The sequence below is a fragment of the Aptenodytes forsteri genome, unplaced genomic scaffold, assembly GCF_000699145.1.
Source record: "Aptenodytes forsteri isolate BGI_AS27 unplaced genomic scaffold, ASM69914v1 Scaffold299, whole genome shotgun sequence".
In the NCBI taxonomy this organism is placed as follows: domain Eukaryota; kingdom Metazoa; phylum Chordata; class Aves; order Sphenisciformes; family Spheniscidae; genus Aptenodytes; species Aptenodytes forsteri.
Genome location: NW_008794154.1, coordinates 3,237,715 through 3,250,866, shown reverse-complemented (window position 1 = coordinate 3,250,866; position 13,152 = coordinate 3,237,715).

Genomic DNA, 13,152 nt, shown 5'->3' with positions numbered 1-13,152 from the left:
CATGCTCAGCATATAAAGCTGGGGGAAGAAGAAGGAAGGGGGGGACATTCGGAGTGATGGCGTTTGTCTTCCCAAGTAACCATTACACATGATGGAGCCCTGCTTTCCTGGGGATGGCTGAACACCTGCCTGCCGATGGGAAGCAGTGAATGAATTCCTTGTTTTGCTTTGCTTGCGTGCACGGCTTTTGCTTTACCTATTAAACTGTCTTTATCTCAACCCACGAGTTTTCTCACTTTTACTCTTCTGATTCTCTCCCCCATCCCGCCGTTGGGGAGTGAGTGAGCGACTGTGTGGTGCTTAGTTGCTGGCTGGGGTTAAACCACGACAAATATATTATACTATATTAGGTTAAATAAGTATTACATGACATATATTTATATTTACGTGTGTGTATTTAAAATATATGTATGTTTATGTATGTTAAGCTATATCAGTGCTGTTGCATGGCTTTGCACTGCTACCAAGGCAAGCAGCTAAAGTTTCTGCCACATGTTCTTTAATGCTGCTGGAAAACTGCATTCAAATAATAGCAATTAGATGTGGGCAGGTTGTCCCAAAAGAGCTTTCCTTTCTCTCGTTATTGCTAGTTATACAAGCTTTAGTCAAGAAAGAGTGGAATTCAGCCCTAGGAAGCAGTTCTCCTGTCTTTTCCAATAATTTCTGAGAAAACCTAGTTATGGGAACTAGCTTGCTGGAGTTTTAAAGATGACTCAGATACTAAGCAGGCTGAGGTGAAGGAGTGAGTGGGATGCGTAGCGACAATTTACCATAAAATGGGAGGGATTTTTTTGATTACTGCTCTATTTGAAAATGCACATTAACTCCATTGGTTCCAAGATATCTTACAAATAGCTGGGTAATTCTATCATTATCTGATGGTCCCTGAATATTCATTTTCTTTGCATAAATGCAAAAAGACTTAGGATTTATGATAAAAAGGATGGGAAGACAATGCATGAATGCCTAGAATGAAGCCTGTTTAGAACTGTGCAGTATTTCCTATTACTGTTAACAGCAGCCAGTCCCTGGTGCAGCTGCACACGTGTGTGGTACAGGCAGAGGCAGGTAAAACCCCATGTGTGGATTGCTCTGCTTGAAGCAGGGGGGAAGTACGTTGATACAGGTCACTTTTTGTAGGAATGTTGCCTGATACTACAGTAGTGCTACCAGTTAACTCAGACAAACTCTAAATGCAGACACAATCCAGGAATTCCTTTTAAGCTAATACAGTTTTCTTTCTTTGAACCAAGAGTAACTTGGGACTGATCTATTCCAAGAGGAGAGTTTTGCAAAAGGTATCCACATACTTCGATGTTTTATTAGTATATCCTGTAATAGAAAATATTTGAAAGCACATTCTTCTGCTAGTGAAGAGTACTTTGAGATGGCGTGAGTGCTTCGAGATGGCATGCAGTAGCTTCACTGCCCTTATTGCTGCAGAGAGGCAGTGACCCTGAAAAAAGACAAGTCAGCTTAAGGCACAAGCTGCAAGATTTCCTGGTTATTTCCCTCGCAGTTTTGAGTCAGTATCCAAGGGTTTCCCAAACCCACAGTTCAGAGCTCAGACTCTTCCAGAGTAAGAGGCCAGCTGGCATCCTGGCTGCTGGGATAGCTTGTCAAGGAGCCAAGAGTGTGAGCTTACCTGGCAGTCTGGGGGCTGTGGCCTTGCTTCAGTCCACGTAGCTGTCAGCACTGAAAACACCAGGGTTCTGACGGAGGAGCAAGCATTTCAGAAGGCAGTTTTGTAAGAAACAAAAAAAATGCTTGCCCAAAATGCAACATTTGAAATATTTATTATGAATTCAGCTCATGGTGCAAAGGGATTTGATAGGATGTGCATGACTTCGACTTGAAATGATACAGTACTTGATGTGGTACTTAAAAAAGTACTAAGGTATATCTTCTAACATAAGCAGATTCACAGGATAAGGTTTGTTAAGAATTGTTTTTACAAAACCCAGCTACTCCTGGCCAGTGCTCTTGCTGATTACCTGCACAAAACCCCCTTGGATTCAGATTTTGTTCTGAACTTGAGATATGGACAGTTTTTCAAACACCATCAAATATATACTGCTCTAATGCTGGATGCTAAATTCATATGCATTTTATAATGTTTTACTTTTTGAATGTAAAACTAAATAAAACAATATTGGCCATTTTTAGCAGCAGCATTTAAATACTCATCCAAACATGAAATTTAGCAGAATGTTGCAGGTGGGTGCAGAACTATGAAGATCCTGGGATGTGTTGGCACAGATTCTGCAACGCTGGAGCTGAAGAGAGCAGCCAGGAAACAATATTGCTGAGCCCACGGGGACAGTTGCCCCAGCTGGGAAGCGGGTGAAGGCTGTCTGCCGCCTCCTGCCTGCCCCTGCCCAACTCTCCTGGCTCCACTGGGCCCCCGGCATGTGCCCCACATGGAGAGGGGAGCAGGTGGGGAATGTCAGCACAAGGGGAATCCTCAGCCACTGCTGCCTCCTTAAGGCATCTTTCTGCTTGCTTTGTTCTGCCTCAGCTGGGGCCAAGAGTCTGACCGTGACATCTGAGATCTGGCATTGTAGATTGCCCTTGTAGATGTTAACCTGATCAATTATTCTGTAGTTCTCTTTGCTAAAGTCTCGTTTTGCATTAAAATTGGATGTTGTCTTGTATCATAATCCTGTATGTTGTTTCCATGAAAACAGAAGTTTCTCTATAAGAGAATATTTTCTTATCAGCTAATGTAAAGGATAACTACTGTGTTCTGTATAGCTCAGTCCATAACTAAAAGTTCATATAGTTTTGCATTGCTGTTATCTCTCATCTTCTCTTTGATGATGATACTGACTGAGTTTAATGTGTGTAGGACGAGTTGTAGTAAAAAGCTGTTTTCTGCAGCTATCCTTACCTCTGGTGCAATGTGAGAACTGTGTGCTGGTTTTTTGTGCCCTCAAATGTTATTAAATCCTGCTTACATTTATGTTTCTCTTCATCTCTGCTATATTCACAAATGCTTTTGTTAAAACTGAAATCAAAACAGTAAGATGACACATATGTCTGAACCTCTTCCACTCATTCACATTCTCCTTTGAGCCACTCAGTAGAAAATATCTTCAGCTCTAAGAAACAGGAGTCTCTTCTGCTAGACCAACTAATTGACAAAGTTGTGCCTTTAATCCCTTAATCAATGTCAAAGCCAAATACACAGAAGCAGTACTGGAGTAAAAGCTTTGGTAGTGTGGAATACATTAGAATGCTGCCCCAGGGCATCAAAGACAATGTCTAGCAGGTGACTATTACACAGCAGGCAAACACAGGCCAAGTTCACACGGGGGACAAGCGGAAAGAGCCATCTACAGCTCCAGGTTGTTATCATTTGCAAGCAGTGGAAACAGTGACACACGAGGTGCAAGAAGGTCCTTTGGTGTTTATTGACACAATTTCAGATCTTCATTTGATTGTATATATATTGAACTGCTCAAGTAACACTGAAAAGTAATTATTAAGCAATTACAGTGACCTAATTTGCCCTTTCAAAATTTGGTTCTATGTTTTGTGTCATCTTATCCTGTCACTCAGTGAAATCATAATTAAGTTTCACTGCAGCATAAATGTTAGTGAAATGTGCCGTCCAAGTCAATCAGTGTTATGAAGAAATTAATCTAATCCAGTTCCTCCTCCTAATGAACTTCTTCATTAGCTGCTAGCTCTTATCTCTAGTCTGTACTGGTCAGGCAGAGAGTATCTTCAGCAACAGTTTTGTTACCTCTTTGTCTGGTGGCTTTGTCAATGCATCCCCATGTGAAGAAGGCACGAAGTGTACCTTTTTATGGAAAGCTGTGTCCCATGGCCATAGGTCAGAACATGGGCTTTTAAATGTGGTAGACCCACTTGTGCATTTTGAGAGAGTTGGAATACAAATACCACAAAATGAGATGGAGCCTAAGCCTAGCACCATTGATGATAGTAGTGCAGGGTTTACCTCTCACAATCCTATCCCGTATTTGACAATATGTTGACAAAATGTTTAACTACATAGCAATTAAAGAGCAGCAAAGAGTTTACAGTATAATCTTTTATGTGTAGATATCACCAAATAATTTTGGTGAGAAATTCGTTTTCTGTACTGGTTCCTTTTAAGATTGCCATGATTTGCTGCCCCAGTCATCTGAATATCAGTGACTTTGGAGTGTTGGAGATGGAGATGCAAACACAACAGTATTGTCAAGATGCGAATGCTACAAATTGTGAATCCCTACCCTTTGTGATTAAGTTAACACAGAGTCCATATTACATTATATTGGTCTTTTATGTAAAGCTGTAGGATAAATTATGATTTGTATTACAATTGTTGATCGAATTATTATTTGATAAAATATGATTTAAGATACAAGAAAAAGTAAAGCGCTCAGATGTAGCTCCATTTTTCTGATCATTCCCTAGCTTTTCATTATTCCTATTGTAGTTCCTTTCACACTATAGTACCTCTGGTTCTGGTATTAATTATTCAGCTGTTCCTCCAACAAAGCAGTCAAGTGCAAAGACAGTCTTTTGCTTAGAAGATGCTTATTTAGGTGATGACTCTGTATGTTGCAGTTAAGCATGCAGTAAATAATACTGTAGCATCTTTACCGCAGCTTCCTATATGAGTCAGCAAGCACATAGACAGGAGGGTTTTAGTTTTTATTGGTTTTTTTCTTTAGCATATGGTTAGTATCAAGTTTCTTTTCAAGTGCTTTGTTTATGGATGTTTCTTGTTAGAGCTTTCGTTTCCAAGATACCATTCTTCCTCACTGAAAGACAACATAATTTTTCTGACTAAATCTTGCCTTTTCATCAATTATGCTGTGAATTTCCCCTGATGATATGGGGGAAAAGATATTTCATTTCCATTTCGATGACAAAATTCCCTTCTATACGATGGTGAATGGTTGAGATCCTGACCTGATCTAAAGTCTGCTGAAATCAATGAGCACTTTCTGTTGGCTTTTGTTGTCTTTGGATCAGGCTGTGAGAGCATGATCCTGTCTGCTGAAGTCAGTGGGAATTGTGTCTTTGATTTCACTGAACACTGATGAAGACATTTAATGAACAGTGCATTTAATAGTAGTTGGGTGTTTCTCTCTTAAAATGAGCTACTTGCAAAATCTCTGTTTCCTAGGTACCTAATGTTATAGATGGAGAAATAAAAAGTCAGATAGTCAAGTCTTCTGGAAATTCAGTGGGATTCTCATTCTCCTCTGTTTAGCATTTCTTTATGACCAACATGACAGCAATCATTATTGCATATATTGTTATGATAAAGCCTCATGTATCATTCAGCAAACTGAAAACACGAAGTTCTGTCCAAACGCACTGTAATAAAAAATCCAGGAGTAGAGCTGCTAGTGGTGCATTTCATCATGATGTTTAGTTTAAACATTTCCCCAGCAGCCCTCGCATCTTAAGAGATGCATCACACCCCTGTATGGGCCTGTTTGTTTATTCATTTTAAACCAGTTCCGTCATCTGCAATCACTAATATTTCAAATAGATTGCTGCACAGCTGTGAAATGACTTTCTATTACTACCCCCTGGGCTGGAGTCTGACTATGTTACTCTGCAATCTACAAATCCCATTGCTTATTCCCCTGGGACATTCAATCCCCACTGAAGAGTCATTTCAAAATATTTTGTTGGCAGTTTGGGTCTAGGGATTAATGTTAATTTGATGACAGATACAGTTGTTTCCTCTCCCTTTCCCGTTCTGAAAGAACCACCTCCTTGCCTTTTTCTTTTTGTGTCTATGGCCGTACAGGTACGGCACCTTTTCTGCCACAGGGTCACATTATACCTCCATGTTATCACTCCTCTTGCTCCTGTCAAATCTCCACAGTTAGCATAACAGAGAGAGAGAAATGTCTACGATTGATTTATTGCCCCTCTGTAAATTGGAGTACAATATCCCTTGAAGTTACAAAGATCCGAAGTGCAGCCTGTGTCTCTCTGCTCCACTTTCTCATTGCTCTGCATTTCTACAAGAAACAAAGTTCTACATCTGCTTTTCAGCTTTGTTTGTGTGATCTCATGATCATTAGTCCCCTGGGAAAGAGCACAGACCAAGAGCTCACATGATCTTTACTAGCAGAGACAGTACATGACAAACACTTCTGCATATCTCATGTTTCTGGGTTTCTGTCAGAAAAACAGAGCCACACAATCCGAATTTTCTATTGCTTGGCCCATATTCAGTATGATGAAGACAGACTATATGTTTTCATACAGAGCGCAGCACATATGCTTTACTGTAGTTAGTCACATATTGTAAAGATTTTTTACATCTTTTACTGTTCCCATTTAATTTTGGGTTGTCAAAGAAATAGTACTAGACACTGCGTGCAGATTGATGTCATGACCCATTCTGTTGTTAACAGTATTTTATGGCAAATGACTTCAGGGTACATAGTTCTGTTCTACCCTTTTCCGTAAGGACGAATGACCCTTTTCATATTGGCATGCGTGCCTGTAGCCTCATGATGGAGGATTCAAAGGTTCTGGAGCTCAAACAGTGGGCTGGACAGGCAAGCAAAAGAGCATTGTATGAGTGAGAGTGTCGAGGTTGTTTTACAAGCAGCGTGTGATAGCTGGCTGTCCTTTCAGATGTAGAGCGGTGCAGAAGGCCTTGTGGGATTCAGTCCTGGCGGGCTGGATCTGCACAGCCCGAATCACCAGGGAAAGTCTTTAGACTTCAAAAGTCTCTTCCATCAGGCTCCAGTAGCACTAACACTTGTTCAATTAGTAATTCCATGATGCCCCTGTAAACTAAGATGTACTTTAACAAAGGAAAACTTTAACCTGTGTAGTATAGAATGAAATTTCAATCTTTGCCAAGTATCCATGCCTCTCAAAGTAACGTTGTCAAAGCTGATGGACCTCATCATGGTGGCAGCGTCCAGTGTGTCTTCCACAGGGGCCAAATGTTGTGGAAACATGGTAGAGTCCTCCTAGGCATAGCCTATGTGCCAGGCTATTGTCTCCTGGCCTGTGCGGGAGCGCTCTTGCCTGGAGGCCTTCCAGGAAGCAGAGGCGCTGAGATTTGCGTTTCGTATGAATCTGAGGCAGTGGGAGATGAGGAACAGTTGGGAGAGAAGTGGCAGCAAGACCTCCTTGGTTAGCGCTCTTCTCTGGGAGGTGGGAAGAGAGACATGCACCCACTGCAGTGATTGATGGGGAGGCTGAGGGGGCACCACAAAAGGCAAGACTGTCCAGTCAACTGTGTACTGGAGCACCCAGCGCTTGGGCAAAGAGAGCAGACTGTCATCAGGAGGGGACTGTACTCATGTGCTGAACTGCTCCCCATGCCACAGCAGCAACAGGATGACTCTTGGACACCTCCCATTGTCAGCTGTGCCTTTGCCTTTTTTTTCATGTCAAATCTATCAGTGTCCTGGGTTACTGGCTCTTGCCACTACTACCAGTGATACCAGCCTCAGCTGTTTGTCCGCTGATCTCTCAGGAACTTAGTTTACCCCTCTCTTTTCACTCTCTGGAGTATAGCCCCAACCCTTTCTCATCATTAGTGCTTGGCAGTGGGTGAAACGCAGGGAACATCACCCTAGTTACTCTCCTCACGTCTCAAGCCCCTGAGCCATTCAGGGATACTTCTGCATTTCTCTTAATGATGTCATTTGTTCTACTGTGCAACTACAAGGAGGGAAATTCCCCAGCGTTCCTCAGGATGTCCGGTACCGTCTTCACCCAGACAGCCAGGAAGATATGTCATCCTGCTTCCTTTATGCAGACACCAGATTCTTTGGAGCACATCACTTATTACCATGGAGTCATCAGTCAGGCTTAATAAAACAATAGCTTTGGTGGGGCATTTAAAAATACGTGGCTGTTTATAATGAGATCTGATACCCTGGAGTTATAAAAGGAACTGTAGGGGTATATGGGTGATACTGCAATATTGCTTTGGCCTCGGGGGATTTATTTTGCAATTCAATCTTAAAGTAAGCAAATGGTGTTATACATTCCTGAATTATTTAGTGAAGAGCATGACAAAGTGGTAATTGTAAAAGCTGCTCCTTCCCCAGGAGTACATTCCTTTTCGGCTATCCTGCTAGATACAAAATTGTCTCTGTGCTGCAACTTTTTTCTATTTCTATTTCTGTCTATGGACTTTCATTACAATCCACTTGGACTTTGTTTTTTGAATTATATGTGAGCAGGTTCAGTTTGGAAGTAATAACATTTTTCAGGTTTCCTATTTTTAGTTCTTTTCCATAGTTTTCTGTTGGGATGCTTCAACTTAATTAGTTACAGTAGCTCTTTGGTTTGGCACATTATCAGTTCACTGCATTACTGAAAGTCTAGCACTGATTGATAAAAAGGGGTTTGCATTTTGTTGTGTGTTAGTTACAGTTCTCGTAATTATTTTGGCTAATTGCATCCTAGAGGTTTTATCTTTGTAGGCCAAGATCAATTTATTAATATTTATTATTTAGACAAATGATTCAGAAGAACACTGACCTTTTATTTTTATGTAAGGAAGAAATCTTGATTCTGCCTGTTAGTAGCTGGAAAGGTTAATATCATACCTAGGAAAACTTCCATTAGGAAAACACTGAAAGAGGAGATATGTACCAGCAGTTACACATACAATCAGTATATATAACATGGTGCAGCAGTCTTTTTGTAGATGGAAGCAAACAGGTATTAGTTTGTCCTGGGAGGAATTGTTATTTTCACTGATCTGTGTTACACAGATGCCCATAGGCACCAAATGTTATTATGTCCCAGCGATTGAGATGCTGCATTGATGGATATTGCACATTTCTGTGTTGAAGAGCTTCTTGTCTAAACTGGCTCATAGAAGAGAGGACAACAGTGAAACAAAGGTAGAGGGTTCCTAAAAATTGTCACACTTACACAAGATTCACGTGCTTCTGCTGTGGTGCCCTGTCTCTTGACTGTGTCACCTTTTCTGATTTGCTTGGACTACCATGAATGCTATTAGGCAAATGCAAGTACATGTGTAACAGCACAGAGTCTTCTCCCAGTTTCCCCAAGGCAATCACAGAGCTTAGGACAAAATATTTTGGCAAGGGTTCCTTGATTTATACTTCAAGTGTCTTAGATGAAGGCTATAGCAAACATGCATTTCTATTAGAATCGAAGACATTCATCTGCACTAGTTTGTGTTTGTTTTAATGAATTATGTGCAATAAAGCCATTTTGGGGTTGATCATGGGCATCTGCTTCAGAGTTTGGATCACCCCCCAATCATACTGCTGAAAAAAACTGTACTTGTCTACCTCTTATGGTGTAATGTGTTTATGAAAAAAAGGCAACTGATGATTGTTTACGACACAGTTTGTAGACTCTGACTTCTGACTGAAGTTTAAGTTGTGAATCTAAGTCAGACCCTTTAGCTGATGATCATGGGTTGGTCTTCCATTCTCTGAGATTATCATTCACTACTGGATTCTTTTTTCAACTGATGAAGTATAGTCTCCCAGCAGCCTGGTTTTATATCTGCAATATCTCTTCTTGATTTTACCGTGCTAGCCTGTGTTCACTCTCCCTCCTGGATGACATGGCAGGTTCATTTCTTGCATCCATTTCAAACTTGGAAAAATTCTGCTGACACAGCTGAAGCTGCATGTCAGGTTAGTGCAGAAGAAAGAAAAACTACATGGACCAACTCTCAGTCTCAGTCTGACTCATTGGCTGTAGTGCTGACAGCAGAGAAAGCCTCTAGTGAAAACAAAGTCCTTTCGATGCAAACAGGTTGAGGCAGCCTCAGCCCAGCCCCAGCTGTGCCCTGAGTCAGAGGAGCAGAGGCCGGCTCTGGTCCCGCGGCCAGCCGTGCTGACAAGCCTCTCCTGCGCAGCTCTGAGGCCAGAGCTGGCCTGCACAGCAGGTACAGTGATCAACAGCTGTTTGTAGCTCATGGTACAGATGTGTCCCAGCATAGACCACACGTAAAATAATGCCTGGCTACATTTGGTCACGTAGCATTAGTTTTCAAGGCACTTCTCATTTTCTTATAGGAACATATTTATGTAACCCCATATTTAATAAACTGCAACTTTCTTTCCCCTTGACAGCGGAAAAATTTTTCATCTTCAGTATTTTACAACTATGTAAAGGTAAAAACTGCTGAACAAAACCAAAAATGAGTAAAATACCTCTTTTTCATTGACTAGAAAAAATGGTGATTAAACCCACTTTATTTCTACCCTGTATTTTTTGTCCAAGCAGGATTGTCTCAGGAGCCTTTGTGGTTTATGAAAGTTTCATTTTAAATGGTTATGAAAAGTTTACGGCTTTTTAAAATAATGCCGATAAATAATAGAACTAGTTGGTTTTATTTTCTTTGTTTTCTTAGGTTAATATTTATGTACTTCAGTTGCCAGTGCCTTTGGCCACTATGGACTTAGCAGTCTAGTGTCCACTATGTGCGCGCTGAAGTCCCCATCACTGGTTGTAGGGCTGTGGATGTTTGGTGAATGGGGTGTGATATGGGACCTCTCTCCTGATGCGGGGCCTCTGAGATGCCACACAGGTGTCTGGTCCTGACTTTGTTGCTGAGGAAGAGTTTTGTGGCCTGCGGAATACAGATCACGTTCTCGACGCACCGGCTGTTCCTCTGTGCACAGGGTAACCAACATGTCCACACCACAGCTGTACGTAAAGGGCTTGTCAGCTACCGAAAATGTGAAAACGAATGTAAGGGACTGAATGGCCGTGGGGTCCATTCTGTTTCCTCTTCAATGTGTGGGGAGCCTCTGGCAATTGTAGGACATTAATTTTCTGTGTATGTATTATTCTTAATTGTATGTTGCATCGTTGCCATATGGTCTGTATCTGGCACTTAGCTTTAGCAGCCAGCCTATTTCTTATTATTATTGTAAGCAGCAGGACGTAGATAGCATGACCTAAACCAGCTGGTCTCTAAGGTACTCCGTCTGTACTTAACTTGGGAGGCTTTCCTTATGAAAGTGTGTAATTAGTTTAAGGCAGTGGGTTCAAACCTTGTGCCTTATTTCTGTATTTAAAATTAATATGTTTAAATAAGTTGTGATTGCAGTCATACAGACATATGATTTTAAGAATGTTCCCTTGTTTATGTTCATTGCAGGGTAAGTATATAAGACTTCATGTTATCTGGAGCAACATTTGGATGAGAGATCTGTCATCAGCTGAAATTAACCTGCACATGTCTCAGAGGAAGATGAAAAGCATTTAAATATGCCAGCTGGAAAGCATTTGCTGTTTCCTTTTATTCCCCCTCTAACACTGAAAATCCCATAATGTGCATCTGTGTAGGTCTCATAGTGCTCCAAGTAGCGGGAGGTTTGTGTGGCATTAGGGCGTACTAAGCCATTTAGACAACCTTGATGTGTCAATAATCCCTCCCATCAATTAAAGCTGAGCAGCATCTCCTGCTCAGCCTCTTGGGCACTCTTGCCTACTCAGTTCGATTTACTTAGGGTTAGCAATGGCTTTATTAGGAAGTGAAATGCTTTTGTGAATATAATCTCCTGACCAAAGCTGGTGGAAGGCTGCTAAGGATTAATCCCACCCTCCAGTCTCAGACAGCATCTCTCGATACTGCTTGGAACAGAAATCACTCACCATTAGAAGCACACACAAAGACATAACTGGTGAATCCAGTTTATCTTACATGTTGGGCCAGAGCTGCTTTTCTCCTTTTGCATGCCCAAAGCCTTCCTTTGTGCAGGGTGGGAACTTAGCTGAGGATGAATTTATTCAATGGAGTTTCAATGTTGCCTGAAGATTAAATGAAGCCAGTCTGGTTTGCACCACCCAATACCAAAACAGTTTAAATCAGAAAGCTAAAATAAGATAGGTGGATATGCACTCTGAAGGCCCTAATCATTGAATAATAGCTGTCCTTGCTTTCTGATTCTGCAGGAATGCAGACGTATATTTCAATATAATTTTGCTGACAGAACAAAGCTGGCCCCTCACAGCTCAACTCCAGATGTCAGCCCTGTTCTTGGCATGCCTGCTACAGAAGACAATCTTCACTTACCACTTCATCTCTGAAGACCCCCTTCATGTGGAAGACATCTGCTTAGTCAGCAGCAAAGTTTTGGCCGTGTTTTGACATGAGAAAACTCTTTGTTTTCTTTAGAAGGTTCATGCAATTCCTGACTGTCTTCAATGGCTGATGACAAAAATATGACAAAAAAATCTTTCCCACTTCTCTAGGAATGTAAGTCATAACCTGTCTCTCCAAATGAGGGAGAAGGCAAAGACACAGCAGGCCCTGAACAGCTGCAACTTAAGGAGTGGATCTGCACTTTCATTAACTGCCTGAACAGTAAATGAGTTTAAATATCCTGAGCACTATTCATTTTTGTCTTCAAAGCTTTGGAAATCCATCTTGCTTTGTAATGATATGGGGAAAATAACTAAAGCAAAAGGATGCTTATTTACAGAAATGTACAATAAGTTGTAACTAAAAATACAGCTAAAAAATCAGAATAGCATATCCCAGGGTCTGCTGAATCATTGAGAATGGAAGGATAAAGAATTCTTGATACATCAAAAGAAAAGCCTTTTACAGTAGGTCCTTCATTTTGGTCCATTTTGGGAAATGTGTTCAGCAGTGACAATGAAAGGGCACACACTGCTCCGACTGATAAAAAGCAGGCCTAGATGGTTCAGATTAACATTCTAGTGCAACCAAAGAGGCTCAGCATGTCTAAGTAATTTACTGCAAATTGGCAGATGGCTGTAGTAAAAGGATTACCATGAATCAAGTTAGATGGCAAGTGTAACAAAGCAATAGCAAGTAAAAATAATATTGCTTTTCTCATTCCTATTAAAAACTAAGTGAACACCAATAGCTTCAAAGCATATTGAATGACAGCAGCTTTTGATACCAGCTAAGAGCTCACCCAAAGCTCCTCTTCACTTTTTCATATCCTGTCCTGACCTCCCTGTTGCTCTGTCCCCGCTGCCTGCACTTGCACTGATTGCCTAGAAGTTTCTTCCTACCGAGTTGGTCTGACAGCATCTTGGCTGCTGCCTAGTTACCGTTGCAGGCAGAATTGCCCTTTAGGTGCCCCAAGAGAATCACCCCAGTCCTGGTTTTCGGCAGGGATAGAGTTAATTTCCTTCCTAGTAGCTGGTACAGTGCTGTGTTTTGGATTT